Source organism: Eubalaena glacialis, chromosome 10 (genome assembly GCF_028564815.1).
Source record: "Eubalaena glacialis isolate mEubGla1 chromosome 10, mEubGla1.1.hap2.+ XY, whole genome shotgun sequence".
Lineage (NCBI taxonomy): Eukaryota > Metazoa > Chordata > Mammalia > Artiodactyla > Balaenidae > Eubalaena > Eubalaena glacialis.
Genome location: NC_083725.1, coordinates 102,968,846 through 102,993,929, shown reverse-complemented (window position 1 = coordinate 102,993,929; position 25,084 = coordinate 102,968,846). Strand labels below are relative to the sequence as shown.

The window sequence follows — 25,084 nt, the reverse complement described above, 5'->3', positions numbered from 1 at the left end:
TTTTCAGACTATCCATTCTTTACATACAGTAAGTTGATCTCTAAGGGAAAAATTGAGTATTTAAGGTTAATTACTAACTAGAATGTATGCTAGGATTTATGTTGTGCAAAAAAGATATAACAATTTGAAAGTGGTTCTTAAGAGTCATTTATAACAAGCTCTGAGGAGATAATTTTTGTAAGCACCAAAACCACAGCATCTCTGAATTTCAGAAGTGTCATTATGCCATCCTTTTTTTAAAATTAAATCTCACTTTCAAAATTCAGATCACAAACAATTTTGTAAAAACATTAATGGTCAAAATGGATGTGTCACTCAGTCTTACATCATGCCCTACAAATCATGAGAAAACTGTTCTATGTTTTCCTATCTCATCCTTGTACATGGACACATATAGTATGTACATAAGTTTAGAAAATATGCCATTTTGAAATTCCCTTCTTTCATGTGATATTATATCATGAGCGTGTTTATATAACACTATGCAATTATATGATTATCTTTTTCATATCTGGATGATATTTCCTCTACTTGCCCCAGTCCTATGTGGCCACCCACTCACTTACCTTCAGCAGAGCTGTGGAATTTTATCCCTTCCCAATTGTGTCTAAAATATACATTTGCAAGATAGAATCTTGCGAGCATTTTCTAGTTGGTGAAGAACTTGAAATCCATACAATTAAATAATTCTCTCCATTTAAGGATAAAGACAGAAAAACTGAAGGGGGCTGTGGGAAGCAGAGTAGTCTGGTGAGAACGGTAGAGGGCCGTGTGGAAGTTCTTTAGATGTGATGTTAATATGTAATCTCAGGCCATCACTTACATCCTTTGTGCCTCAGTGTTCTTGAGTCTGCCTCACTTTAGAGTATATTTGGGGGAATGTAATGTTTATCTACCTAAGATGCCCTACCTGGCTCAAACTAAGCAATGGCATTTCCAAACCAGTCTGTACAACAGAGAATCAAAATAAATCATGTAATGTGCTAACCATAATATCGAACACATTGTGTATGTTCAACATATTCTACATACCGCTGTGATTTTTATTATAGTGATAATGATTTGAATCAAGTCTCTATTTGGTGTGGGATAAGTGTATGCTAAAATTATTACTTAGTTTGTTGTCAAGTAGAGTGAATTATCTATAGGATTTCCTCACCCTTCTCTTGGAACTTATTTATATGAGAATTCAGAATCGTTGTAGTGCTCTCGACCAAATGTAGAAAGGTCAGAGGGAGATTAAGTTTTTTTTTTTTTTTTTTTATGCCAGAATAGTTGTTTATCAAAAGGAAACGAACTGTCATAACTAGAGGAGGACTCGGGCTTGTTCATTCATTCTTCTCCCCCTTCTGCTAATGCACGATCGTTACTGATAGAATATTCTCAAGTGATTCTTTTTAAGTGACTCTAGTAGTGGCACTTCCAATTAGATTGATATTTGTCATAACTATTTTATTGGCTCTTGGTAATAATCACAGAGTGAATTACTGCTCTTACTCTCCAACATCACAATGAATCAGTTCACAGAGGCAATTACAAAGAAGAGTGAATTACTAGGGAGAGAGAGTAAGTAGTCTCTCTCAAGTAACTAGATGCCATGAAGTAACCAGGTCCTAAAGAATGTTATCATAATATCAGTTACTCTGTTTTTTAACTCATTATTAGGCTTACAGATACTAAACTTTTTCATTTAGGTGTAAAAGTGAATGGCTTTTAGGAACTCTACTGTATTGGCTCCAAATGAAGTATTCTGAGGATGGCAGCATGATAACTATAGTTAAAAATACAGTGTTGTACACCTGAAAGTTGCTAATAGAATCAATTTTTAAAGTTCTCATCACCAGGGAAAAAAAAGCCACAATGTGAAGTGATGGATGTTAACTAAATTTATTGTGGTAATCATATATATTGTGGCAATATGTACATATATCAAATCGTTATGTTGTACACTTTAAATGTATACAATGTTATATGTCAATTATATCTCAGGGAAACTGGGAAAAAAAGAAAAAAAAATTTTGAATTAAAAATAGTTTTTGTGTCACAAATGTGCCTAGGTTAACAGCTCAGTTTCACTACTTACTAGTTCTGTGTCCTTGTACAAATTGCTTAATCTATCTATGCCTGTTTTTCCTTTTTTTTTTTTTTTTTTTTTTTTTGCTTAGCCAATACGAGTTTTTATTATTTCTATTTATTTAACACCAATATTTCCAGGCGTATGTGCAGGCATGTCTTTAAGAGCCTTACAAATAATAACTCACTTTTATCCTCATAACCGCCTATGAGGTAGGTATTATTATTGGTTTTTTTGCAAATGAGGAGGCAGAAGCAGCTTGCTCAAGGTCACAAGCTTGCTTCACAAAATGGCAAGAGCTTGGGTAGATACATTACATTATCCTGGACCTCATTTCTGCTCATCATTCCACTCAGCTATTCTCAGAGTGTCAGCCAGGTTTTTGCTCATGATCACAAAATGGCTGCCACATCACATACTCACACCACAGTATCCAAAAGCAGGTAACGAGGGCTCCTCTCCTAGCATATGGTTCTCTTTTTAGCAGGGAGTAAAATCTTTCCCAGGATCTTTCCTGAAAACTTCTTTTTATGACTTATTGGCCAAAATTGGGCCACTGGCCCACTTTTATTTTTTAATTTTTTAATTTTTTAACATCTTTATTGGAGTATAATTGCTTTACAATGGTGTGTCAGTTTCTGCTTTATAACAAAGTGAATCAGTTATACATATACATATGTCCCCATATCTCTTCCCTCTTGCATCTCCCTCCCTCCCACCCTCCCTATCCCACCCACTAGGTGGTCACAAAGCACAGAGTTGATCTCCCTGTGCTATGCGGTTGCTTCCCACTAGCTATGTATTTTACGTTTGGTAGTGTATATATGTCCATGCCACTCTCACTTTGTCATATCTTACCCTTCCCCCTCCTCATATCCTCAAGTCCATTCTCTAGTAGGTCTGTGTCTTTATTCCCGTCTTGCCACTAGGTTCTTCATGACCTTTGTTATTTTCCCCCTTAGATTCCATATATATGTGTTAGCATACTGTATTTGTTTTTCTCTTTCTGACTTACTTCACTCTGTATGACAGACTCTAACTCCATCCACCTCACTACAAATAACTCCATTTCGTTTCTTTTTAGGGCTGAGTAATATTCCATTGTATATATGTGCCACATCTTCTTTATCCATTCATCCGATGATGGACACCTAGGTTGCTTCCATGTCCTGGCTATTGTAAATAGAGCTGCAGTGAACATTTTGGTACATGACTCTTTTTGAATTATGGTTTTCTCAGGGTATATGCCCAGTAGTGGGATTGTTGGGTTGTATGGTAGTTCTATTTTTAGTTTTTTAAGGCACCTCCATACTGTTCTCCATAGCGGCTGTATCAATTTACATTCCCACCAACAGTGCAAGAGTGTTCCCTTTTCTCCACATCCCCTCCAGCATTTATTGTTTCTAGATTTTTTGATGACGGCCATTCTGAGCAGTGTGAGATGATAATCTCATTGAAGTTTTGATTTGCATTTCTCTAATGATTAGTGATGTTGAGCATTCTTTCATGTGTTTGTTGGCCATCTGTATATCTTCTTTGGAGAAATGTCTATTTAGGTCTTCTGACCATTTTTGGATTGGGTTGTTTGTTTTTTTTATCTAGATGCATGAGCTGCTTGTATATTTTGGAGATTAATCCTTTGTCAGTTGCTTCATTTGCAAATATTTTCTCCCATTTTGAGGGTTGTCTTTTGGTCTTGTTTATGGTTTCCTTTACTGTGCAAAAGCTTTTAAGTTCCATTAGGTCCCATTTGTTTATTTTCATTTTTGTTTCCATTTCTCTAGGAGGTGGGTCAAAAAGGATCTTGCTGTGATTTATGTCATACAGTGTTCTGCCTATGTTTTCCTCTAAGAGTTTGATAGTGTCTGGCCTTACATTTAGGTCTTTAATCCATTTTGAGTTTATTTTTGTGTATGGTGTTAGGGAGTGTTCTCATTTCATTCTTTTACATGTAGCTGTCCAGTTTTCCCAGCACCACTTATTGAAGAGGCTGTCTTTTCTCCACTGTATATGCTTGCCTCCTTTATCAAAGATAAGGTGACCATATGTGCATGGGTTTATCTCTGGGCTTTCTATCCTGTTCCATTGATCTATATTTCTGTTTTTGTGCCAGTACCATACTGTCGTGATTACTGTATCTTTGTAGAATAGTCTGAAGTCAGGGAGCCTGATTCCTCCAGCTCCATTTTTCGTTCTCAAGATTGCTTTGGCTATTCGGGGTCTTTTATGTTTCCATACAAATTGTGAAATTTTTTGTTCTAGTTCTGTGAAAAATGACAGTGGTAGTTTGATAGGGATTGCATTGAATCTGTAGATTGCTTTGGGTAGTAGAGTCATTTTCACAATGTTGATTCTTCCAATCCAAGAACGTGGTTTATCTCTCCATCTATTTGTATCATCTTTAATTTCTTTCATCAGTGTCTTATAGTTTTCTGTATAGAGGTCTTTTGTCTCCTTAGGTAGGTTTATTCCTAGATGTTTTATTCTGTTTGTTGCAATGGTAAATGGGAGTGTTTTCTTAATTTCACTTTCAGATTTTTCTTCATTAGTGTATAGGAATGCAAGAGATTTCTGTTCATTAATTTTGTATCCTGCTACTTTACCAAATTCATTGATTAGCTCTAGTAGTTTTCTGGTAGCATCTTTAGGATTCTCTATGTATAGTATCATGTCATCTGCAAACAGTGACAGCTTTACTTCTTCTTTTCCAATTTGGATTCCTTTTATTTCTTTTTCTTCTCTGATTCCTGTGGCTAAAACTTCCAAAAGTATGTTGAGTAATAGTGGTGAGAGTGGGCAACCTTCCTGATCTTAGTGGAAATGGTTTCAGTTTTTCACCATTGAGGATGATGTTGGCTGTGGGTATGTCATATACGGTCTTTATTATGTTGAGGAAAGTTCCCTCTATGCCTACTTTCTGCAGGGCTTTTATCATAAATTGGTGTTGAATTTTGTTGAAAGCTTTCTCTTCATCTGTTGAAATGATCATATGGTTTTTCTCCTTCAATTTGTTAATATGGTGTATCACGTTGATTGATTTGCATATATTGAAGAATCCTTGCATTCCTGGAATAAACCCCACTTGATCATGGTGTATGATCCTTTTAATGTGCTGTTGGATTCTGTTTGCTAGTATTTTGTTGAGGATTTTTGCATCTATATTCATCAGTGATATTGGCCTGTAGTTTTCTTTCTTTGTGACATCTTTATCTGGTTTTGGAATCAGGGTGATGGTGGCCTCGTAGAATGAGTTGGGGAGTGTTCCTCCCTCTGCAATATTTTGGAAGAGTTTGAGAAGGATAGGTGTTAGCTCTTCTCTAAATGTTTGATAGAATTCGCCTGTGAAGCCATCTGGTCCTGGGCTTTTGTGTGTTGGAAGATTTTTAATCACAGTTTCAATTTCAGTGCTTGTGATTGGTCTGTTCATATTTTCTATTTCTTCCTGGTTCAGTCTCGGCAGGTTGTGCATTTCTAAGAATCTGTCCATTTCTTCCAGGTTGTCCATTTTATTGGCATAGAGTTGCTTGTAGTAATCTCTCATGATCGTTTGTATTTCTGCAGTGTCAGTTGTTACTTCTCCTTTTTCATTTCTAATTCTATTGATTTGAGTCTTCTCCCTTTTTCTCTTGATGAGTCTGGCTAATGGTTTATCAATTTTGTGTATCTTCTCAAAGAACCATCTTTTAGTTTTATTGATCTTTGCTATTGTCTCCTTCATTTCTTTTTCATTTATTTCTGATCTGATCTTTATGATTTCTTTCCTTCTACTAACTTTGGGTTTTTTTTGTTCTTCTTTCTCTAATTGCTTTAGGTGCAAGGTTAGGTTGTTTATTCGAGATGTTTCCTGTTTCTTGATGTAGGCTTGTATTGCTATAAACTTGTGTCTTAGAACTGCTTTTGCTGCATCCCATAGGTTTTGGGTCGTCGTGTCTCCATTGTCATTTGTTTCTAGGTATTTTTTGATTTCCCCTTTGATTTCTTCAGTGATCACTTCGTTATTAAGTAGTGTATTGTGTAGCCTCCATGTGTTTGTATTTTTTACAGATCTTTTCCTGTAATTGATATCTAGTTTCATAGAGTTGTGGTCGGAAAAGATACTTGATAGGATTTCAATTTTCTTAAATTTACCAAGGCTTGATTTGTGACCCAAGATATGATCTATCCTGGAGAATGTTCCATGAGCACTTGAGAAAAATGTGTATTCTGCTGTTTTTGGGTGGAATGTCCTGTAAATATCAATTAAGTCCATCTTGTTTAATGTATCATTTAAAGCTTGTGTTTCCTTATTTATTTTCATTTTGGATGATCTGTCCATTGGTGAAAGTGGGGTGTTAAAGTCCCCTACTATGATTGTGTTACTGTCGATTTCCCCTTTTATGGCTGTTAGTATTTGCCTTATGTATTGAGGTGCTCCTATGTTGGGTGCATAAATATTTACGATTGTTATACCTTCCTCTTGGATCAATCCCTTGATCATTATATAGTGTCCTTCTTTGTCTCTTGTAATAGTCTTTATTTTAAAGTCTATTTTGTCTGATATGAGAATTGCTACTCCAGCTTTCTTTTGATTTCCATTTGCATGGAATATCTTTTTCCATCCCTCCACTTTCAGTCTGTATGTGTCTCTAGGTCTGAAGTGGGTCTCTTGTAGACAGCATATATACGGGTCTTGTTTTTGTATCCATTCAGCCAGTCTGTGTCTTTTGGTGGGAGCATTTAATCCATTTACATTTAAGGTAATTATCGATATGTATGTTCCTATTCCCATTTTCTTAAATGTTTTGGGTTTGTTATTGTAGGTGTTTTCCTTCTCTTGTGTTTCTTGCCTAGAGAAGTTCCTTTAGCATTTGTTGTAAAGCTGGTTTGGTGGTGCTGAACTCTCTCAGCTTTTGCTTGTCTGTAAAGGTTTTAATTTCTCCATCAAATCTGAATGAGATCCTTGCTGGGTAGAGTAATCTTGGTTGTAGGTTTTTCTCCTTCATCAATTTAAATATGTTCTGCCACTCCCTTCTGGCTTGCAGAGTTTCTCCTGAAAGATCAGCTGTTAACCTTATGGGGATTCCCTTGTGTGTTATTTGTTGTTTTTCCCTTGCTGCTTTTAATATGTTTTCTTTGTATTTAATTTTTGATAGTTTGATTAATATGTGTCTTGGCGTATTTCTCCTTGGATTTATCCTGTATGGGACTCTCTGTGCTTCCAGGACTTGATTAACTATTTCCTTTCCCATATTAGGGAAGTTTTCAACTATATTCTCCTCAAATATTTTCTCAGTCCCTTTCTTTTTCTCTTCTTCTGGGACCCCTATAATTCGAATGTTGGTGCATTTAATGTTGTCCCAGAGGTCTCTGAGACTGTCCTCAGTTCTTTTCATTCTTTTTTCTTTATTCTGCTCTGCAGTAGTTATTTCCACTATTTTATCTTCCAGGTCACTTATCCGTTCTTCTGCCTCAGTTATTCTGCTATTGATCCCTTCTAGAGTATTTTTAATTTCATTTATTGTGTTTTTCATCGTTGCTTGGTTCCTCTTTAGTTCTTCTAGGTCCTTGTTAAATGTTTCTTGCATTTTGTCTATTCTATTTCCAAGATTTTGGATCATCTTTACTATCATTATTCTGAAGTCTTTTTCAGGTAGACTGCCTATTTCCTCTTCATTTGTTAGGTCTGATGGGTTTTTACCTTGCTCCTTCATCTGCTGTGTGTTTTTCCGTCTTCTCATTTTGCTTATCTTACTGTGTTTGGGGTCTCCTTTTCGCAGGCTGCAGGTTCGTAGTTCCTGTTGTTTTTGGTGTCTGTCCCCAGTGGCTAAGGTTGGTTCAGTGGGTTGTGTAGGCTTCCTGGTGGAGGGGACTAGTGCCTGTGTTCTGGTGAATGAGGCTGGATCTTGTCTTTCTGGTGGGCAGGTCCACATCTGGTGGTGTGTTTTGGGGTGTCTGTGGTCTTATTATGATTTTAGGCAGCCTCTCTGCTAATGGATGGGGCTATGTTCCTGTCTTGCTAGTTGTTTGGCATAGGGTGTCCAGCACTGTAGCTTGCTGGTTGTTGAGTGAAGCTGGGTCTTGGTGTTGAGATGGAGATCTCTGGGAGATTTTCATTGTTTGGTATTACGTTGAGCTGGGAGGTCTCTTGTGGACCAGTGTCCTGAAGTTGGCTCTCCCACCTCAGAGGCACAGCCCTGATGCCTGGCTGGAGCACCAAGAGCCTTTCATCCACGTGGCTCAAAATAAAAGGGAGAAAAAATAGAAAGAAAAAAAAGAAAGAGGATAAAATAAAATAAAGTTATTAAAATAAAAAATAAAAAATAGTTATTAAGAAAAAAAAATTTTTTTAAGTTAAAAAAAAAAAAAACAGACGGACAGAACCCTAGGACCAATGTTGAAAGCAAAGCTATACAGACAAAATCTCACACAGAAGCATACACATACACACTCACAAAAAGAGGAAAAGGAGGAAAGATAATATATCTTGCTCCCAAAGTCCACCTCCTCAATTTGGGATGATTCATTGTCTATTCAGGTATTCCACAGATGCAGGTACATCAAGTTGTTTGTGGAGCTTTAATCCGCTGCTCCTGAGGCTGCTGGGAGAAATTTCCCTTTCTTTTCTTTGTTCGCACAGCTCCTGGGTTTCAGCTTTGGATTTGGACCCGCCTCTGAGTGTAGGTTGCCTGAGGGCATCTGTTATTCGCTCACACAGGACGGGGTTAAAGGAGCAGCTGATTCTGGGGCTCTGGCTCGCTCAGGCCGGGGGGAGGGAGGGGTAGGGATGCGGGGCGAGCCTGTGGCGCAGAGGCCGGCGTGACGTTGCAGCAGCCTGAGGCGCGCCGTGCGCTCTCCCAGGGAAGTTGTCCCCGGATCACGGGAGCCTGGCCGTGGCGGGCTGCACTGGCTCCCGGGAGGGGCGGTGTGGAGAGTGACCTGTGCTCGCACACAGGCTTCTTGGTGGCGGCAGCAGCAGCCTTAGCGTCTCATGCCCGTCTCTGGGGTCCGCGCTGAATAGCCGCGGCTCGCGCCCGTCTCTGGAACTCGTTTAGGCGGCGCTCTGAATCCCCTCTCCTCGCGCACCCGGAAACAAAGAGGCAAGAAAAAGTCTCTTGCCTCTTCGGCAGCTCCAGACGTTTTCCCGGACTCCCTCCCAGCTAGCTGTGGCGCACTAGCCACTTCAGGCTGTGTTCACGCCGCCAACCCCAGTCCTCTCCCTGGGATCTGACCTCCAAAGCCCGAGCCTCAGCTCCCAGCCCCCGCCCGCCCCAGCGGGTGAGCAGACAAGCCTCTCGGGCTGGTGAGTGCTGGTCGGCGCCGATCCTCTGTGCAGGAATCTCTCTGCTTTGCCCTCTGCACCCCTGTTGCTGTGCTCTTCTCCGTGGCTCTGAAACTTTCCCCCTGCCCACCCCCCATTTCCACCAGTGAAGGGGCTCCTAGTGTGTGGAAACCTTTCCTCCTTCACAGCTCCCTCCCACTGGTGCAGGTCCCATCCCTATACTTTTGTCTGTGTTATTTCTTTTTTCTTTTGCCCTACCCAGGTACGTGGGGAGTTTCTTGCCTTTTGGGAGGTCTGACGTCTTCTGCCAGCGTTCAGTAGGTGTTCTATAGGAGCAGTTCCACGTGTAGATGTATTTCTGATGTATCTGTGGGGAGGAAGGTGATCTCCGTGTCTTACTCTTCCGCCATCTTCTCCTCCTGTTTTTCCATTTTTAAATGGAGATGTTTACAGCTGCAACCATGCCGCATTATTTAAGAATTAAATAAAATAGTACAGGTAGTCATTTAGGGTGGTACTCTGTGTACAGTAAGTCCCCAAAACTGTTAGATATTATATATACCAGATGTATTTTTCTGGTTCTATTATTCAGGCAAATATAAATTACTTATTTTTAAGTGTTAATAAAAGTTATTGTGGTATAAAATGGCCTACTTTAGAGTCTGAAGATCCAACTTTCGTACGGAGTTCAGCAAAAATTGACTTTATGAACTAAGATCTCCGAAAATCACTGAAACTAAGCTGTATGTGTAAAGTGTAACAATACACAATTGTATCAGAATTGAGGTAAGGCTCAACTATGTTGTATATTCAAGTTATCACATCTTGCTTAATACCTTTTGATACTCAAATATTTTTACTGATTGTCCCATTTTATTACCTCAGCTCCCTTGGGAAAGCAATTGAGAAGATGTTACTAGTTTCATAGCTAAGGATCTGAGACTCAGTTAGAATGAAGTTACATAACCAAAACGCAGTAGGACAGGAACTAGAACCTAGGTTCTCTCATGTCAAAAGAATAAACTCCTTCAAGTAAATCTGAAATCTGAAAAGGAATATATATAAATATATATATATGTACATGTATAACTGAATCGCTTTGCTGTACACCTGAATCACTGTAAATCAACTATACTTCAATTAAAAAAAAAAAAGGAAAAGAGGTCTGTGAGCTAACATGGGCTTAACTTGTGTAGGATCTCACCAACCCTTTTTAGAGATTTGGGCTTTTATTAGAATGAGATGGAAGCTACTGGAAGCTTTTGAGCACAGAAAAGACAGAATCTGATTTACCTGTTAATAGAATCATTCTAGCTGCTATTTTGACAATAGACAAAAGGAAGGAATAGAGTAAAGTAGGTCTCCATTGCAATAAAACTTAACAGAACTTATAGTGGCTTGGACCAGCATATTAGAAGTGAAGATGGAGAAAAGCAGTCATAGTTTAGACACATTTTGGATACGTTTTGAAGTTAGCACCAATGACATTTGTTAATACACTTGCTATGGAGTATGGGAGAAAGAGTGGAGTCAAGATTTTTTGGAATGAGAAAATGGTAGGATGAAGTTGTTTTTCTGAGAAGAAACTGTAGGATGAGCAAATTGGTGATGACAGCAAGCTCAGTATATGCTCATTTTAAATTGCCTGTTAGAACTCAAAGTGGGTCTAGCAAGTAGACAGTTGCTTATAAGTATGGGACTCATGCAGAGTTAGGCACTAAAATAGAAATTTGACAATCCCAGATGTAAGGATGATCTTTAAAAGTCTAAGCCTGGATTGGATCTGGTTGGGAGTTATTTTCTAATAGAAAATAAGAGATGTTCAAGATGTGAGCCATGGTGTATTGTATTATTACAAAGCTGGGGAAATGAGGAGAAAACCTCAGAGGAGACAAAAAAGTGTAATCCATTGAAGAAGGAAAACTGGAGAGAATGATGTTTTGGAAGCCAAGTAAAAAAAGTATTTTAATTGAAAAGAAGTATCAGATTGGCATAGTGTAAGGCCTTGACTACAGCATTACTAATGTCTGATTTACACCAAGATAGAGTAAGGAACAATTATTCCTTATATTTGAATGTCCATTGTGTGCACAGGGAAGGTGGTGATTAAAGAAGAATAATACAGCAAAAATAATACAGCAACAGCAAAAACACTCACAGGTAAAAACATTCTCTCTGCCTTTAAAGCTCAAAGGCAGGGAGACAGAATTTGGAACATAGGTTATAAGTCTCATAATGCATGACCATCAACAGTCTGTGGGACTATATATATAGATAGATGAAGTAGAAATTAATTTTGATAGGCAGCTTCAGGAAGGAATAAAGGTCACATTTGAGCTGGGTATTAAAGAATGACTATAAGTTTGTTGGGTAGGAAATGGGAATGGACAAAAGAATAATGACATTTCAGGCAGATAAGATGGCACGAGAAATGCCATAGAGGTACGAGAAGGCAGAATATGTACAGGGATGAGGAATAAATTCATTTGACTGAAATAGAGTATGCAAAGTAAAATGGGGGTAAAATAGCAGTAGATACACTTTTTTGCCTTTATGGAAAATCTTGCTCAACAGTCCAGTAGAAAGAAAAACTTGATAAAGTGAGATATTTATCCAGAACCAAATATTATAATTACTATCATTTTTTAAAAAGCCTTTTATATTCTGGGAAAAGCCTCAAGGACGACATAGTGTAAAATGAATGGACCCTTGGAAAAATATATGGAAATATAAATTGTTCCTTGTAGGTTACTCCATTAGGCAGATTTTAATTTCAAATAATTTTGCTTGGGCTCTTTTCTAACTTCCTTAAATATAATGTGTTTTAATTTTATCTCTTTCCTAGAAATGGTTCTCTGTATTGTGAGGCTGCAAGATCACCCAGGGAGAGTGGGACCAAACAGACCAGAACGTCTGACACACTGAATGTATGTGAGTACAATATTAACAGCATTTTTTAAAAAAAGGAAAAAGAAAAATTGTCTTGTATATGACTTAAAGTGCTTTGGAGTATATAGACTGTTTGTGAATTAATATGGCTAATTGCTGGATCCTTGGCATGGGCAAGCTCTCACTGGTGAGAGAGGGGTTTGTGTGTGCACCTGTGACAAAGGCTTGATTTCTCCTCTAAGGATACACATTCCATTTTTAGCGGGAATTACTGTCTCTGATAACTGCTCTGCTTCTAGTAAAACTTTGAAAGCCTGCTTTCTGACCACAGCTGCATATATGCCCACTTCTTCCGCTCCCAGCTTCCTACTGAACCCATTCTTTACCCTCCTTTTATCTATCTCTGTCATTCTGGCCCCTCAGACACCACATTTAGTTTTATTTGCCTTCTTGAATACAACATCAGCCAACTGGACAGTTCTCCCTAACCCTCTTATTCTCTATCAACTTTATGTCCTGCCATACTTACCTTGCCAATTGTCAAGTTAGTATTTATTTGTGTAATTATTTGATTATTTTATGTACCTTTCACTAGATCAATTGCTCCATGCAGACAAGGATCATGCTTGTTTGCTGATATAACATAGATGGTCCACGTTTCTAGGCTGCCTGCCCCTGCCTGTTCCTGAGTGGAATTTGGCCACTTAAAACGTTCATCCCTCTTTTTATTTTTTTTGTCTTTTGAATATGTTTTATATATTTTTGTCCCATTCTGTTAAAGGGAAAATCAGTGACACTTTACACATTTAAATTAGTAATTGTGGGAATAATGCAATTATTTATTAACCTTCTCCAGCTGGAAGCTCTTCTAAATCTTAAGTTGAAGTTTCATGTTGAGTTTTAAGGAGATGCTTCTCAAAGTGTGCTGTTTTCTACAGGTGATACGCAATAGAAATGCTGGTATTTTGGTGTTGATCTTAGAGTTCAAATTCATAACTTGAAGTTGTTTGTTCCCACTCTGGGGTCAAGAATGGTCACCAAGATTCAGAATGGTCTGGAGGTTTGTAAGACAACTACTGGTGACCTTTTGAGCCTGAGCAGCTTGCCTTGGCCAACTGGGTTTATCTCAGATCCACCTCCATATCAGGAATCCTAAGGATATCAGATGTCAGAACTTGCTCAGGGAACACCTGTGTCATCTCCCCCACCCCAGGAGACATAGGAGTGCAGTTCTAATGGGCACAAGGGGAACTCATTGCCTTGCTGAAAACCCAGGACTCGCATTGACTTCAGGCGTGGCTGGATTCAGGGCTCAAACAATGTCATCAGGACTCAATTTCCCTCCGTCTTGAGGTTCTTCCACTGAGATAGTTAAGATGTCAGGAGCTCCAAGGTGGCCCCAGTCAGCTCCAGGTTTTCCCTTACTCTGGCTAGGAGGAGACAGTATCTCCAGACTCTATATCTCCTCAGCTCCAAATCCAGTGAGGAGAGAATCATGCCTTTTCTCTTACAGCATTTCCAGGTGTCATTAAGTCTCATTGGCTCTGAGTGGGTCACATGCACATTTCTAAGCCAATTACTGTGACCGTGGAGATGCAATGTATTGATTGGCTTAGGCCTATATCACATGCTTCCTCCTCAGAATTCTTCCCAAATGGACAGCTTTCTCCCCTTCCCATATGGTCTCCTGCTGTATTTCCTTCTGGTCTCATGGGACCATCACACACCAGTGAGGTGCAATTACCTGGCTGCCTGGGTGGGAGGCAACCCATATATCCTAGTGGCTTTTTTTTTGAAATACCTTCACTTTATTGCACTCATCACATTATAAATTTGTTTGCTTTACACATTTGTTTTTCATACAAAACAGTTGTTTAAAGGGCAAAAGTTATTGATCATTTTTAACAATTTTATAGTGGTATAATTCTTAAACCATACACTTCACACATTTAAATTGCACCATTCAATGATTTTTAGTATATATATACTTTTGCAACCATCACCACAATCTAAATTTAGAACATTTTCATTACCCCCAAAATAAACCCTGTACCTATTAGTTATTCCCCCATCCCAACCCTATGTTGACACTTGCCCACAGCCCTGGGCGACCACCAATGTATTTTGTTTCCATTGATTCTTGATACTTCAGAATAGAAGTATCCAGATAATATTGGAATCATACAGTATGTGGTCTTTTGTAATTAACCTCTCTCACTTAGCTAAACATTTTCAAGGTTCATCCATGTTTTAGCATATATCAGTAACTCATTGTTTTTATTGCCAAATAATATTCCATTGTATAAATAATCCACATTTATCAATCAGTTCATCAGTTTATGGACATTTTGACTGTTTTTTACTTTTTTAAAAAAAATTTATTTTATATTGGAGTATAGTTGATTAATGCTGTGTTAGTTTCAGGTGTACAGCTGAGTGATTCAGTTATACGTATACATGTATTTATTCTTTTTCAAGTTCTTTTCCCATTTAGGTTATTACAGAGTATTGAGCAGAGTTCCCTGTGCTATACAGTAGGTCCTTGTTGGTTATCTTATTTTAAATATAGCAGTGTGTACACGTCAATCCCAAATCCCAACCTATCCCTCCCCCCTCCCGACTCTTCTCCCGGTAACCATATGTTCATTCTCTAAGTCTGTGAGTCTGTTTTTTTTTGTAAGTAGGCTTGTTTGTATCATTTTTTTAGATTCTGCATATAAGTAATATCATATGATATTTGTCTTTCTCTGTATGACTTGCTTCACTTAGTATGATGATATCCAGGTCCATCCTTGTTGCTGCAAACTTATGGTTGTTCAAAATCTCTGTACTTTTGGGGCTCAAATCTTCCCCAGATTGTCTCAGTTTGAAATAAAACAGCCTCTTGCTTTCTAGAAAAGATGAGGCTATCTGTTATGAACATCACTGAATTTTTCTTCTTTAGACCTTAAAATATCTCTGTATCTATCTATAGTCTATTTCCTGTTTCCCAAAATAACTTTATACATATTAGATTTTAATCCTAACATTTTACATTTCTTTATCAACTTTATTAAATCAGCTATTCCTTCCTGATTTGCATTTCTCCATTTTTCTGATTCTTTCCACACAGGCAAAAAAAACCATCATGCTTTTAGGTCCCTTATCTTGGAACAAATTCAACCAACCAAAATCAAAACAAAACAAGCCTCCTTCATCTCACTATTATCTTATTTTTCCCCCCACTTAGCCACTTTTACCCATTCAAAGTCTCTGTAGAACAGTGTTCTTTGCCAATTCATGTTAAATTCAAGAAAAGAAGGGGCTATTTTTATTTTTGTAGTACAGTGTATTTCCAGTACCTAGCACAATATCTAAAATGGTAGGGGCTCAATAATTAAATGAGTTAATTTTAGCTACCCTTTCACTTCCCACTCTCCACCTGAGTGTTAAAATTTTGCTTCAAGCACTGCTTAAATTAATCTTACCAAAATAAATAACCAAAATAGCTCCTTTCTCTGTTATTCAGTCCAGGACCATGTTTCAAATACTCCTCTTATATGCTATATCATAATCTATCTTAATTACCGTTAACTGTGTGTATGCCTCATCGCTTCATGAAAGCCTCAGCCCCTAGAGCTCAGGACAATTAACCTGGTATTTCCTTAGCCCCCACAACTCTTAACAAAGTGTTTAATAGTCAGTATTTACTAGTGAGTTGAATTCATACCTTTAAATATTGAAGGGTCCTCTAGCATTGCTCTGACCACATTAGTATTACCTTTGATGAAATATTTTGCTCCTAAAATAAAAATGTGAAAATATAATTGGATTGCCTTTTATAAACCATTTCAAATAATTAAAGTAATAATTTTTAAAAAACCCTATGCTGAATGAATCATGATATATGTGTTTTGTATTTATGATCACTTTATTTCAACAATTAGAAATATTTATCCATACGTATATTATATGTACATGTACATACATACACACAAAAATATTGCTTGTAATCACTTGATAAAAGAATAACCATTGTTTAAATTATTTCCAAGAAAATAAAATTCTCTTCCAGGTTCTTAAAATGCACCCAATAAATGCACACAAGAGAAAATAGAAAATCTCTTAGAAACTGTTTCAGGAACCAATAGAGACTTAAGATGTACTCTAAACACTCCCAAACTCATTCTACGAGGCCACCATCACCCTGATACCAAAACCAGACAAAGATGCCACAAAGAAAGAAAACTACAGGCCAATATCACTGATGAACATAGATGCAAAAATCCTCAACAAAATACTAGCAAACAGAAACCAACAGCACATTAAAAGGATCATACACCATGATCAAGTGGGGTTTATCCCAGGAATGCAAGGATTCTACACAGCCAACATCATTCTCAATGGTGAAAAACTGAAACCATTACCTCTAAGATCAGGAGCAAGACAAGGTTGTCCACTCTCACCACTATTATTCAGCATAGTTTTTGAAGTTTTAACCACAGCAATCAGAGACGAGAAAGAAATAAAAGGAATCCAAATCGGAAAATAAGAAGTAAATCTGTCACTGTTTGCAGATGACATGATACTATACATAGAGAATCCTAAACATGCTACCAGAAAACTACTAGAGCTAATCAATGAATTTGGTAAAGTAGCAGGATACAAAATTAATGCACAGAAGTCTCTTGCATTCCTATACACTAATGATGAAAAATCTGAAAGACAAATTAAGGAAACACTCCCATTTACCACTGCAACAAAAAGAATAAAATACCTAGGAAGAAACCTACCTAAGGAGGCAAAAGACCTGTATGCAGAAAACTGTAAGTCACTCATGAAAGAAATTAAAGATGATACAAACAGATGGAGAGATATACCATGTTCTTGGATTGGAAGAGTCAACATTGTGAAAATGACTCTACTACCCAAAGCAATCTACAGATTCAATGCAATCCCTATGAAACTACCAATGGCATTTTTCACAGAACTAGAACAAAAAATTTCACAATTTGTATGGAAGCACAAAAGATCCCAAATAGCCAAAGCAATCTTGAGAAAGAAAAACGGAGCTGGAGGAATCAGGCTCCCGGACTACAGACTACACTACAAAGCTACAGTAATGAAGACAGTATGGTACTGGCACCAAAACAGAAATATAGATCAATGGAACAGGATAGAAAGCCCAGAGATAAACCCCTGCACATATGGTCACCTTAATTTTGATAAAGGAGGCAAGAATATACAATGGAGAAAAGACAGCCTCTTCAATAAGTGGTGCTGGGAAAACTGGACAGCTACATGTAAAAGAATGAAATTAGAACACTCCCTAACACCATACACAAAAATAAACTCAAAATGGATTAATGTAAGGCCAGACACTATAAAACTCTTAGAAGAAAACATAGGCAGAACACTCTATGACATAAATCACAGCAAGATCCTTTTTGACCCACCTCCTAGAGAAATGGAAATAAAAATGAAAATAAACAAATGGAACCTAATGAAACTTAAAAGCTTTTGCACAGCAAAGGAGACCATAAACAAGATGAAAAGACAACCCTCAGAATGGGAGAAAATATTTGCAGATGAAGCAACTGACAAAGGATTAATATCCAAAATTTACAAGCAGCTCATGCAGCTCAATATCAAAAAAACAAACAACCCAATCCAAAAATGGGCAGAAGACCTAAATAGACATTTCTCCAAAGAAGATATACAGATTGCCAACAAACACATGAAAGGATGCTCACCATCATTAATCATTAAAGAAATGCAAATCAAAACTACAATGAGGTATCACCTCACACTGGTCAGAATGGCCATCATCAAAAAATGTACAAACAATAAATGCTGGAGAGGGTGTGGAGTAAAGGGAACCCTCTTGCATTGTTGGTGGGAATGTAAATTGATACAGCCACTATAGAGAACAGTATGGAGGTTCCTTAAAAAACTAAAAATAGAACTACCATATGACCCAAGAATCCCACTACTGGGCATATACCCTGAGAAAACCATAATTCAAAGAGGATCATGTACCACAATGTTCATTGCAGCTCTATTTACAATAGCTAGGACATGGAAGCAACCTAAGTGCCCATTGACAGATGAATGGATAAAGAAGATGTGGCACATATACACAATGGAATATTACTCAGCCATAAGAAGAAACGAAACTGAGTTATTTGTAGTGAGGTGGATGGACCTAGAGTTTGTTATACAGAGTGAAGTAAGTCAGAAAGATAAAAATATATGGAATTTAAAAAAAGAAAAAAAAAGGTTCTGAAGAACTTAGGGGCAGGAGAGGAATAAAGAGGCAGACATAGAGAATGGACTTGAGGACACGGGGAGGGGGAAGGGTAAGCTGAGATGAAGTGAGAGAGTGGCATGGACGTATATACACTACCAAACATAAAATAGATAGCTAGTGGGAAGCAGCTGCATAGCACAGGGAGATCAGCTCGGTGCTTTGTGACCACCTAGAGGTGTGGGATAGGGAGGGTGGGAGGGAGACACAAGAGGGAGGAGATATGGGGATATATGTATATGTATGGCTGATTCACTTTGTTATACAGCAGAAACGTACACACCATTGCAAAGCAATTATACTCCAATAAAGATGTTAAAAAAAATAAATAAATAAGGGTAGACGGGAAAAAAAAAAAAAAAAAAGAACTTCTGAAGACCTCAGAAAGATAAAGATGGAAACTGCAAAAGAAAAGTAAGACTATGGAGGGTAGAAGTGTCCCTATCCATATAACAGGAGTCCCAGAAAGATAAAAATTCAATAGGGACGAAAACACACACACCTTTGGAAAGCGGAGGCTCTTAGATAAGACGACTGGAGCAGGAGATATCAATGAATCTTTAAAATAAAAGTTGTCTGATCAAGGACACAAAAATGAGCAAGGATTTGGAATATTTGAGAAACAGTTACAAGCATGATGGAATGCTGTGTTGTTGGTGGCCTGAACCTGCACGTGGTCTTCACCACTGAGAATGTGTCCAAGGCAAGCGAGGAACTGAATTTTAATTTTCTTTAATTTTAAGAAATTTGAGTTTAAAAAGCTAATACTTGATTCAGGTATTGGAAAACTTTTAAGTATGCTTGGAACAACTTGGGTTTGTGAATCTCCTCTTGCAGTTGTAAATTGAAACCTAAATACAGATCAACTATATCTGATGTGAATTTAGTAATTATACTGAGATGCACTAGAAGTGTAACATTTACCCCAGGTTTCTAATGCCAAATACAGAAAAGAGAGAGTAAAATGTCTCATTAATACTTTTATATTGATTATATGCTGAAATTATCCTATTTTGGATTTATTGGGTTAAATAAAATATGTAATTAAAATTAAAAAAAATAGAATTACTCTATACTTGCCTTGCTGCTATACTCATTTTTGCCTTTCCAAAATATGTTCTTATTTTTTATCCTGTTTGATTCACTTCTTCCCCCAACTCACATGGATTTGCAGCCTGAGTTGAGAATATTTTCCCCAGGTCTGATTTTCTAAGACTCCTTTGGGACACTATGTCCAGTATGACCTGTGGGCTGAATGTACTGAAACCATGGATTAAAGTTTCTCCCCATGCACCCAGCTCTGGCCATTAGGAGAACTCACAGGTCAGTGGAAAGAGATTAGGCAAATCCAAAGTGATTATTTGGTGACTTGCAGGCCAAGTACTTTATTGTTTAATTAACTTATCTGTTTCTCCTTTCGTTGTAACTTTGTATAAAGAGAAATAACTTACTTAAGAAAATATGGCAGATTCAACTTGTTTTTCTCCCTGCAAAATGTCTTGAGTGTGACCCTCATGCAGATTTTAAGTTTGAATTCTATTACTTGTGTTATGCTCACTCAGATGATCGTTGTTTATCATAGAGGCATCTGCAAAATCTAAATAATATTCAAAGCAGTAACATTTTAAAAATCTAGAATCAGTATCAATTCAGGGAGAACCACAAAGGCTTATTTTTGGGAGGTCTCTCTGTCTCTAATTCAGTCCCTTGGATGACTGTGTGATCTATGCCTCTTCTGTAATTATTTGGCATATGCATTCGGCCAATTCCTGCAACCCAGTCTGTAGAGGATGCATCAGAGACACTGAACCAAAGGACCCCCAATTCTATTACTTTCATTCGGGCTTCATTTAGTTTTTCAGGTGGATATGCTTTTTTTGCTCCCTCTATGCCACTCTGTTTTGGAGGCTGACCTGTACAGGCTAGAACAATGGCCTCTAGTCCCTCTACAGCCAATGGGAGGCCCCAGCAAGAGAAAATAGGAAAGGAAAAGTGAGATCAGGATATTCATTCCCCAGGATCCCTCTCTGCAGGTTCGTCAAAGGCTGGCTGGATCCCTCAGCCAAATGTCTATTCCTTTCAAGGCTACCTTCTAGGCAAGAAATACGTAGATACTGCCTACATGCACTGCTTTCTCTCCCACACCCTTCTGACCTAGGGATCATACTCCTTTTTTCTTACTAGCTCAGAGTCCTGCACCTGGCTTCTCTACATCCTGGTTACTTCTTTGTGAATAGCCTCTTTTAAAATATACCCTTCTCAAATTATCTTAATCTGAGTGTGCCAGCTATTTCTTATCAGAACACTGGTATAAGGTCTCTTTTTGAGATTCTTTAATTAGCCTCATACTGACTACAACTTTGCAAAGTGATCACTAATAATGGTGAGCAACAAATTAAATATAAGTATTTAGATAATAGGCATGAACTAAGTGTCAATACAGAAAGAGGTCTTGGGAAAATATGAGAAAATATTGCATTAGCAATGTTTGTTGTTTCCTTCTGAACATTTAGATTGAACCCTAAAACACATTCAGGAATTGAATTATTAGGAGGTGGTACCATTTTGCAGGTACTTTATCTTTCTTTTTTTTTTCTGTTGATGGATAGCACTGAAATTATGCTGAATCTGCCAGGATATATAAATCAAATTTTACCAATTTAATTTTTCCTTTTAGAGGTGTTACAAGTTAATTGACTAATGGGGCCAGTAGCTGAGCTCTTTCGGACCTTGACAAAGGGATGAATCTGGTGGGAGGCCATATTTATCAAAAAAGAAGTTTGACTATATTAGTATTGTTGGTATTCAACAGTTCAGAAATATTTCTTAATGATTTGCTTTTTTTTTTTTTGTATTTTTAAAGAGCAGATGTCGAAAAGCAACAGAATTAGATCTCTTTCATCTGAGAAAAACTTAAATGAGAAATATGCTTTTTTATTCAATTAAACAAATTAGACTCTGAACTTTTTTAATGTCTATTTTAAAGGAGAGAGGCAGTTCTTGATAGTAAATTTAATACTGTTTATAATCACCCACCATAACATTTCCACAGCATTTGAGTGTTTGAAATTTAGTTGCTGCTTCGAAATTATAAAAGAAACTATAGACCTATTAGAGAAAGTTTGAGAAATTGAGAAAAAAGAAGTTTATAACTCTAACCTAGAACTATTATAATTTTAGTACATTGACCTCAATTTTCTTATATAGTTTTAATCTTAGCTCATAAACAATTATTTGCATCCATAGGTCAAGAATTTTTCCAAATTCCTACATAGTTCTATAATAATTAATTTTAGATATCTTTAAAAAACTTCTTTCCACAGAGTAAATGTTCAATAAATGTTAGCTATTATTTAATGAAACAGATATTTAATACAGTTTAAAAAGTTAGAATGCTTTAGTTATAATAACATTCTTTGATATCCACATATTTCCATATAATGAATTAGCATATTTCATTAATTCTAGGATGTACATTTTTGCACAATTTTCAAACTCTAAAACTGAAGCACATTTTATTATAGTACAAAATAGTTTAATTTTCAGCATGTTTTTCTTTTATGTGATATGTAAAATAGCAAGGAGTCCGTGATATCTTAATATTTTAATTTCTGAGATTAGATTATCAGACATTGGTGATTGTGTGTGTGTGTGTGTGTGTGTGTGTGTGTGTGTGTGTGTGAATGTGACAGTGAATACTGAAAGATTATACCTCCTCACTTAGATGCTGTCTGGAAGTCCTTTCTGTTTTAAACCATGAAAACTGCTACCAAAAAAACCCCATAAAATTTAGACAGTGAAACCAAAAGAAACTGGTTAATTTCATTGCTTGAGTTATAATGTTTTTAAGAAAATATTTGTTCTACATTTCCCTTTTAAACTTTTAAACAATGTTTGAAGTCAAGTATATTTGGGATCAATTTACAAAAAGAAAAATGTTTACGTTGATTCCTTAGGAAAAAGTGTTAAAAATAGATGAAAAGTTTTTCCTCCCTCTAAGACAACATCTTCTGTTTAAAAATAATTATATAGTGGCCTAATACACATACCTGTCCTCCCAATAATTCAGCAGAAATCAAGTTCTGTGTGGAACACTAAAGTGAACTATAATATGTCAAAAAAAAAAAAAAAAAGCCTCTGAGTACTTCCCACTTGCAGGCAAAGACATCATTTCGTTGTAATAATAGAAATTACATTTTAATCAATACGCCCTTTGCTATTAATCCATTTTTGACTGCCTGAAGAGATTTTAATAACAGGTTAGGAAAAACATCCATCCAATGAGTCATTCCAAAGAGAAAAGGGCTGGAATTCTTTCATTTCTAATTCAGCATGTACAGAATTGATATGTATATTTTACATTCTTGCTACTCTTGGAAGAACCTAGCATTTCATTGTGTACTCAATATTTTTCTTAGTAACTTAAAAAATCATCTATGGTTTTTTATTGGTGACACAAATTGATCACCAATCAGCAAATATACATTTTCTTACCTTTGGTAAGGACTAGATGTTTGATGGTATTCTCTAATGGTCAGTGCCTGCTGTAATACAGCTATAAGCTAGGTTTTACTTTTACCAAATTTGCTTTTTTTTAAATTAATTTTACTTTATAAAGTAGCAATGCACACTCATTTTAGAAATATCAGAGAGTACATAGAACACCCTTATGAACTTGAACACTCGTGCTACTCCCTTGCCAAACATAACCTTCATTATCACAGATGCATGGATGCATGCAAATATTGTCTCTATGCATGTATTTCAATTTTTTATTTATCGTAAATATTTTTTCTTTTTAGTATGTGTATAAATTTTTTTTAAAGTTTGTGTGGTATTTCTTTGTAGACTTCTATCTTGATTTATTTAGCTAATACTCTAGTGTTAAAAGTATATTATATCCAAAGTTATATTGTTAGGAAAGTGCCAGGATGGACATGCTCATAACTTTTTTATGGATTGATTCTATTTTAGTAGAATCAATTCCCCCAAATAAAATATTGGAGTAGCAATCACACATAATTTGAGTGTTTTACATCCATGCTATATCTAAATAAAAAAAAAATTATCTAGCAATGTAGGAAAGTGATTCAGTATTTTAAAAATATTTATTATTTTACCAATATTTATTAGTCCATTTGGGCTGCTATAACAAAGTACCATAGACTGGGTGGCTTAAACAACAAACATTTATTTCTCATGGTTCTGGAGGCTGGACATCCAAGATCAAGGGACCAGCAGATTGGGTGTCTGGTGAGCCCCCACTTCGTGGTCCAGAGACAGCTTTCTTCTCTCTGTGTCTTCACATGGCAAAAGGTGAGAGGAATCTCTGGGGTCTCTAGTAAGGGTGCTGATCCCATTATGAGGGCTCCACCCTCATGACTTAAGCACCTCCCCAGGGCCTACCTCCAAATACCATCATACTGGGGATTAAGTTTCAACATATGAATTTGAGGGGACACAAACATTTAGTCTATAGCATATGACAATGCTCTTCTATTATTACTTTGATTTTTCTTTCTTCATCCTTAATAAGCATTAATATTTTTCATACATTTATTGTCTATTTTTATTTTTCCTTTTGTTAATTATGCATTTATGTCCTCATCTGGGTCATGTTTACTCAGGACAAACTAAGAGGAGAGAACATAATGTAGAACATGGAAGTCATAGGGAAAAAGGAAAGAAGGCATTCTCCCCAGTAAGCATCACTGCCTGCTGGAAAGTAATCTCTTCCCCCTGGGGACTTGTGATGAATTTGGCATTTTTACCGAATGCCAAAGCAAACGTGCATTTTAGTGAAACTCCAGTCTGACTGGTTCTTGGCATTTATGTTGATTAAAGGAAAAACAACTTAGACTTTCACTTTCTTTTTAAGCCACCTGTTAGCAGGTGGTATCAGCACTGTTAACAGTGAAGGTTAAGATCTTTCTACATTAAAGTAAGAACTCAAAAGAAATCAGGAAAATGTATTGACTACAGTGTTTGAGGTGGTGGACTAAGAATTCACTTATGTTACATTCTTTTTTGACAGTAAACATGTAATTTTTGTTTCAGAATCCATTTTATCCATCTTTATTTCCCCAGTGCCTAGAATAATACCTGCCATATATTAAAAGTTCAAGAAATGCATAATTATCTCTGATTTACAGACAATAAAAACCAATGATCAGAGAAACTGAGTAATGTTGACCTGAGTCACATAGCTCAAAAGGGATTGTCTCAAAATTCAACATCAGTTTGTCCAAACCCAAACTCTATACTCTAAATATTTCATTTAACGTCTCTTCCTAAGATAATGTTTCTCTTGTTATACATTCATTCTAGTGCAAGAAAGGCTAGATAATGCTGTGGAACAAATAACCCAACCATCTCAATTGTTTACAAACAACAAGGGTTCGTTCTCGTGTATACCATGTAATAATTGCTTGTTAGCCAAGGGCTCTGCTTCTCACTGTCTTCTCTCCAGGATCTAAGGTGAGGTAGCAAATCCTCCCTGGACCATTTATGATTACCAAGACTAAGGAACAAAGCACAAAAATCTTGTCCTGGCTTGTTAAAGCTCCAGTCAGCAGTG

At 36.9% G+C, this 25,084-nt stretch overlaps 1 long non-coding RNA gene across 1 annotated transcript in view; it reads left to right on the top strand.

Annotated features, from left to right (window-relative positions):
- The window catches only part of LOC133099676 (uncharacterized), a 497,785-nt gene that overhangs the window by 255,961 nt on the left and 216,740 nt on the right, over positions 1-25,084 (top strand). The window contains exon 2 of the long non-coding RNA XR_009702360.1: positions 12,178-12,259. This is a non-coding gene — a long non-coding RNA (uncharacterized LOC133099676). The remainder of the gene's footprint in view (positions 1-12,177; positions 12,260-25,084) is intronic.